This window comes from Suricata suricatta, chromosome X (assembly GCF_006229205.1).
Source record: "Suricata suricatta isolate VVHF042 chromosome X, meerkat_22Aug2017_6uvM2_HiC, whole genome shotgun sequence".
In the NCBI taxonomy this organism is placed as follows: Eukaryota; Metazoa; Chordata; class Mammalia; order Carnivora; family Herpestidae; genus Suricata; species Suricata suricatta.
In genome coordinates, this window is record NC_043717.1 from 85968300 (window position 1) to 85976008 (window position 7709).

The following is a 7709-nucleotide window of genomic DNA, read 5'->3' on the forward strand; positions in this document are numbered from 1 at the left end:
AAGTGTCTGATTCTTGATCTCGGTTCAGGTCATGATCTCACGGTTCATGAGTTCAAGCCCTGCATCAGGCTCTGTGCTGTCGCTGTGGAGCCTGCTTCAGATCCTCTGTCTGCCTCTCTCTCTGCACCTCCCCTGCTGTCTTGCTCTCTCTCTCTCTCTGTCTCTCTCTCTCTCTCTCTTTCAACAATAAAATAAACATTAAAAAATAACCCTATTTGATTTTAAAAACAGAAACTATGTGGAGAACTGGTAACTCAGAAAAACAAACTGATCTTTGAGTAGATGGTTTGTTCTCAATCATGAGGATGTAAAATGTCATTTCCTTCTGCAGGTTCTACCCACATGGCAGAAGTGTGTCTGTTTCTCACCCTAACCAAATACAATGGCTCAAAGGGGTCTGTCAATGTTCTTGTTTTTGTGCTAATTTTGCATACTTTATACATGATTACAATTACATAGAGTAAGGGCTTCCACGGTTATTAAAGTAGCTGAAATTACTAGTCTTTTTTTTTTTCTTTCAGTCACTACAAACTATTTGTTTCCTGATTAATAACACAGACAAAGCTGTGGCCATTTCTGTTTTGGAGTTTTGTGTTATTAACCAGAAACCCTTGTTGATGTTGCCCTTCTCTGAGATGAGCCACAAATTCAGAGATTCAAAGAACTAAAAATATCCAGGTGTTTTTTACACCCACATTACTGCTGTCACTTCCAAATGGCCACTAAGCAGCACCAAAGGCTGGCTCCTCCATTTTGTAACCCATTGCAAAGCACTCACAACAAAGAGGATGCTAGAAATAATTTGGTGCACTTGACCACCTTTAAATTTGTCAGCCACTATTTTTTTGAAATATTTTTTCTGCCCTTTTTCCCTTCCCCTTAAAGCATATCAATTACGCATACACTGGACTAGTGTCTCCTTGTTTTTCATTTTCTTCAGTCTTTTCTGTTCTTTAAATTTACTTATGTATGAAACACACACACATATGTATATGTATGTATACATTCATACATATAGATGAAATATATATTCATCTATATATATCAAATCAGGTCCACTAATTCTTCTGCCAAGTTCGATGTGTTATGAAGCTCATCTAGTAAACATATTTCAGTTATTGTGTTTTTCTGTTTCAGAATTCCTATTTGTGTTCTGTGGTAGTTTCAACATCTCTATTGCAGTGTTCTCATTCATTGATAACACATTTTCCTTTAATTCTTTGAAAATACTCATAAGAGATGTTAAATCTTTGCTAAGTCTGATATTTGAACCCACTCAGAGTCAGTTTCTATTGACTGCCTTTTCCCCTAGGCCTGAGTCTCACTTTTCCATTTCTTTCACTGTCTGGTATTTTTGGTTGAAAATGACACATTATGGACAATATGCTGTAGTGACTCTGGATCCTGATGTATTCCTGTAATTATCGGGTGTTTAATCTAGCAGACAGTTAACTTACCTGAATTCAAACTACAAACTTTGTGTCCTTTGTGGAATGCAGCAAATGATATCTTTGCTTTGCTCTTACAGCTATCCATTGGGAGTTTTAGCCTGATGCCCTGTGGAGTCTCACATGGGCCCATGTAATTTGACAATCAGCCAAGAAATTAGACAGAGATGAGGCTGAGCTTTTCCGTGGCTTCCTTGCCTCTAAGGTTTTATACTTAATTACCAGCTGTCCTGCTGGCCTTAGTTTCTCTCTACTAGTACTTCAAGTCCATAGCCTCAATTTTCTGCTGCTCCATTACAGCACAGACGGGAACGCATTCAGTTAAAAAAAAAAAAGCACATCTAGATATATACCCAAAGGAACTGCAGACAGGTACACAAATAAGTACACATGCTTGTGTGTTCATAGCAACAGTATTCACAATAGCGAAAAGCTTGAAAGAGCCCAAATATCCATCACTGGATGAATGGATAGTTCTGGTATATATAGACAGTAGGCTATTTGGCCATGAAAAGGGGAAGAAGTATTGATCTCCACTCCAACATGGATGATTGTAACTGCAACATTATGCTAAGTAAAAGAAGGCAGACAAAAAGATGCCATATTACATGAATCCATCTATATGAAATATCTGGACTAGATAAATCCACAGAGATAGAATGCAGATCGGTGATTGCCAGGGGCTGGGGGGAGAAGTGACTAAGGAGAAACCACCTAACGGGTAAGAATTTTTACTTTGGAGGGATAGAAATATTCTGGAGTTAGATGGAGGTGGTGGTTTCACAACATGTATGTATTAAATGCCACTGAATTATCTACTTTAAAATAATTTATGTTGTGTGAATTTCACTTAAATGTTATTTTTTAACTATTTTGTCAGTATCACTAGCCATTAAAGAAATGCAAATTAAGTCCACAATGAGATATAAATACACACCTATTAAAACAGCTAAAATAAAAAATAGTGACAATACCAAATGCTGTCAAGTATATGGAATGACTGGATCTCTCACACATTACTGGTGGGAATGTAAAACCAATGATTATAGTTTGACAGTTTCTTATAAAGCTAAACATTCAAGTACCATACAACCCAGCAATCATAATCTTGGGCATTTATCCCAGAAAAGTGAAAATTTACATCTACACAAAAAACTGTACATGAACCTTCATAGCAGCTTTATTTGTAATAGCCAAAAAATGCAAAAAACTAAAATATCCCTCAATAGGTGAATGGTTAAATAAACTGTGATATATCTGTTTCATGAAATATTCATCAGAAATAAAAAGGCTGGGCAAGTGGATGGCTCACTCAGTTAAGTGTCTGACTTCCACGCAGTTCATGATCTCACAGTGCATGGGTTGGAGCCCTGCGTTGGGTTCTGTGCTGACAGCTAGCTCAGAGCTTGGAGCCTGCATTGGATTCTGTGTCTCCCTCTCTCTGCCCCTCTCCCACTCGTGCTTTGTCCAAGTCCACCCTCCCTCTCCCTCTAAAATAAGGTGTCCTACCTTCCTTCCTCAAAAGAAAACATACTTTTTGTTTTAATTTTTTTCAATGCTTATGGTTTTTTTTTTTTTGAGAAAGAGAGAGAGAGAAAGAGAGAGACAGCATGAGCGGAGCAGGGGCAGAGAGAGAGGGAGACACAGAATCTGAAGCAGGCTCCAGGCTCTGAGCTGTCAGCACAGAGCCTGATGCAGGGCTCGAACCCACAAGCCATGAGATCATGACCTGGTCACTTAACCAACTAAGCCACCCAGGTGCCCCTAAAAGAAAACATACTATTAATAATGATAACATTTACCTAAGCCACATAAATCAGAATTTTAATGGTAATTCACTTGCCACTTTATTTTAGCTTGTACCTCAGTTAAGCAACTGAATATGTTCAAATGTGGTAGGTAAGTGGAAGTTTAGTTAACTGAACTATGGTTTAGAAACATCCTAAGAAAGTTTTCTGATTAAACATAAAAATAAATCAATTATTTCATACCTCAACAGCTGTAATGTTTCACCAAGACAAAGAACACAAAGTATTTCTTACTTTGAGAAAGAGTTTAAACTCTATTTGGGCTAGTAGTCAGAGTCAGAATTTCCTGGACATATCCCACAGGGAACAGTGAGATGTGGCTCCTAAAATATTCCTAATGACTTCATCTTTCAACATACCAGCTCTAAAATAATTGGGAGCTGACGGCCCGAAAGGTCCCTCTGGCTGATATCTTCTTTTATCCATAATGTTCTTTCTTCAAAGGTTAGCCTATTCTAGTTGTTAGGACGTTAGACATCTACATTTTCTGTCTGCCAACAGAGCTGAACAATGAAAGAGATCCTGGGAAATCTGCCATGTAAATTGCCTCAATGAATGTTAAGAGAAAAAAGTATTTAAAAAAAATTGAACTCCAGTATTTTTTATAAGTTGCTCTAAACTAATATCCTTCCCAAAATAATGGCCCCTACCACCAATATAAAAGTAACCAGAAAGAATTTTCTTTAGCCAACTCATCTTCTGTCAAAAATAATTATATCAACCTTGAAAAGAAAAACCCTCCCTGCTATTTGTCCATAGTTATGGAAAAGGAGTGGCACCATTGTCATATATACAGACCAAGCTGGAAATCTATTTACTTGAGCTTCCTGGTGAAAAAAGCATGGATGAATTAGCCTAACAGTCATCTCCAGCTTTTCAATGGGCTGTGTTCCAAAATTTATTTGTATGCCAACTGTTTGGAAATCAGAACACATTTTCCCATAACAAAGGGTGGTCAGGGTCTCAGACCAGCTCACAAAAGTCATTCAATGGACTGTAAATCTACCTCAACCATGAAACCACTGGTACCAGTCTGCAGGCTGGGTCCTGAGAGCAATACGTTACAGTATAAAAGAGGAGAAGAAAAATATCTCCTTCTCCTTTCTGGTTCCTATTCACCTGGAGAAAATGACAAATGGATCAAATATTTATTTTGTTAAGATTTTATTTTAAGTAACCTAGGGGCCCCTGGGTGGTTTAAGCATCCAACTTTGGCTCAGTTCATGATCTCATGGTTCGTGGGTTCAAGGCCCACGTTGGGCTCTGTGCTGACAGCTCAGAGCCTGGAACTGCTTCGGATTCTGTGTCTCCCTCTCCCTCTGCCCTTCCCCCGCTCGTACTCTGTCTATCAAAAATAAATAAACATAAAAAAGTTTTTAAAATTTATATTACATAACCTTTGCACCCAAAATGGGGCTTGAACTTACAACCCGGAGATCAAGAGTCACATGCTCTACCTACCCACTGAGTCAGCCAGGTGCCCTTGGGTCAAATATTTATTGAGTACCCTTTGCCATGTGTTAGGTGCTGGCTTTAAACAACAGTCCTGCACTTGTGAAGCTTGTATTTTAGAAGAGTGTTGAAAAACCCATAGGAACCAAACAAATCCTCAATGAAGAAACAAAAGATAGGATAACACAACTGTTCCCAACCCACCACCAATTAGACCTCCAAACCAGCCACCTCACCTTTTGGAGGTGAATGAAATATAAAGTATGACGAAGTCCACAATTGTAAAAGTCAAACAAATGTCAGTTGTGACATATTCTTTTTTTTTCTTTTACATTTATTTATTTATGAGAGACAGAGAGAGACAGCGCGAGCAGGGGAGGGTCAGAGAGAGAGGGAGACACAGAATGCGAAGCAGGCTCCAGGCTCTGAGCTGTCAGCACTGTCAGCAGGGCTCGAACCCATGAACCGTGAGATCATGACCTGAGCCAAAGCCAGACGCTTAACCAACTGAGCCACCCAGGCACCCCTGTGACATATTCTTCTTACAAATGAAACTGGAGGACAGCAGCAAATACAAAACCCAGAAGCTGAAGTTCACAAACCAACCCAAAGTCACACCACCAGCGGGGCCAGGTTCACTTGGGCAGCTTGCCTACGTCTCCTTTTACCTTCCAGCCACCTGAAGTGCCTACTGTCGTGTTCTCCCCACACCAGGCTGTGTCCCTTTCTCTGACTTTCGCATAAGCAAAACCTCAGTGCCTTCGTAGGAGACATGGGAGCACGATGGGGTCATCAGAGATCACGTGTGCTGTAGTACTTGTGAGAAAATTGATTGACCCTTCTCAAAATGCCTTACTTAATGGATACATACATCTCCAGAAGTTCCTACAAAAATGCTTCATTGTGAGAATTTCACACACCTCACCTGGCCACTAGGGGAGATAGTTTGGAATCAGGGCCTTTCAGTACCCACTCAGACTTCATCTGTAGACAACTACTTAACAGCTCTAGAACCAAAACCGTATGTGGAGTTGACATCCTAAGGATTTCTCTATCCTCTGATTTAAAAAAAAAAAAAACACAACTTATTGGGGCTCCCGGGTGGCTCAGTCGTTTGAGCGTCCATATTTGGCGCAGGTCATGATCTCACCGTTTGTGGGTTTGAGCCCCACATCGGGCTCTGTGCTGACAGCTCAGAGCCTGGAGTATGGAACCTGCTTGGGATCCTGTGTCTCTCTCTCTCTCTGCCCCTCCCTCGCTCATGCTCTGTTTCTGTCTCAATAATAAACATAAACATTTTTTTTAAAAACTTATCTAGTTCTATATAAATATGTGCCCAGCACCACTGTATTACCTGTCTCATTTATTCCTTAGGAGTGCCATATGAAATGGTTGTTGTGATTAGCCTCATTTTATCAGTGAGGAAACTGAAGCACAATTCATCTAAAAGAAGGCAGGGAAAAAAGGAAAAGATGATGGGATAAATTGAACACAATTAGCAAGATGTCAGATTTAAACCCAATCATATCAATAATGATATTAAATATATTGTCTACACACCCCAATTAAAAGGTAGAGATTGCCAGGGTGTTTGGCTGACTCAGCTGGCAGAGTATATGACTTTTGATCTTGGAATTGTGAGTTCAAGCCCCATAGAGATCAATGAATGATAAATGAATTAATTAATTAATGTTTTTTAAGGGGGAGATCATCAAATTGCATAAATAAGAAACCCATTTTCAATATTGAAATATACATATACCTTGCAAATGGAATCAAAAGAAAGCTGGAGAAACTATATTCATATTGAAGTGGGTTTTAGAATGAGAAGTACTACCAAAAATAAAGAAGAGTATTTCACTTTGATAAAGGGGTCAATTCAGCAAGAATACATAATCCCAAATGTGCATGCACCTAATAAGCACAAAGTTTCAAAATATATGCTACAAAAACTGACAAAACTAAAAGAAGAAATAAGATAAATCCACACTTTTATTTGTAAATTTCGATACACCTCTCTCAGTAATTGAGAAGCCAAGCAGACAGAAAACCAGCAAGAATACAGAAGATGTGGAACACCACCAACCAACTTGACCTAATTGGCATTTATAGAACAGCACATCCAACAAAAACAGAGGACACATTCTTTTCAAGTGCACACGGAATACTCACCATGGTAGACCAGCTATTGTGCCATAAAATAAGCCTCGCTAAATTTAAGAGAATTTAGACAATTCAAAGTATGTTCTTTGACCACTACAGAACTAAAGCTAGGTATCAATAATAGAAGGATATCTGGGAAATTTTGCAAAGACTTGGAAATTAAACAACACACTTCTAAATGACACGTGGGTCAAAGAATAAATCATAAGGGAAGTCAGAAAATATTTTGAGCTGAATGAAAATGAAAATATCACATTAAAATTGTGGGATGCAGGGGCACCTGGGTCGCTCAGTTGGTTAAGCATCTGATGCTCGACTTCAGCTCAGGTCATGAGATTGTGGTTCAGGAGTTTGAGCCCCGCATCGGGCTCCATGCTGATAGTGCAGAGCCTGCTTGGGATTCTCTCTCTCCCTCTCTCTCTCTGCCCCTCCCCTGCTCTCACATGCTTGCTTGTTCTCTCTTTCTCTCACTCTCAGAATAAACAAACATTAAAATTGTGGGATGCAGTTCGAGCAGGGGTTAGAGAGAAATTTATAGCATTGAATTATTAAACTCTTATGCAACCTCCCTCTGACCAACATCAGGATATTATGCAAGGAAAAATAAGGAATGGAGGACAAAACCCAGCCCTGAACACAACAGTCATAGAAAAGTGAACTGCTGCAGATAAAAGTTAAAGGAGAAAGCATCAGTGGTATCAAAAGCAGCTCTGAAGTCCAAACTGCTTACCTTGGTAGTGGATGCTTGCTGATGACATACGTCTAGGTTAACAAGAGGTTAGATCCAGGAAGGTCAGTGAAGGTAGGCCGTAGAAGGCAGGAGGTCAGAGCAAACAAG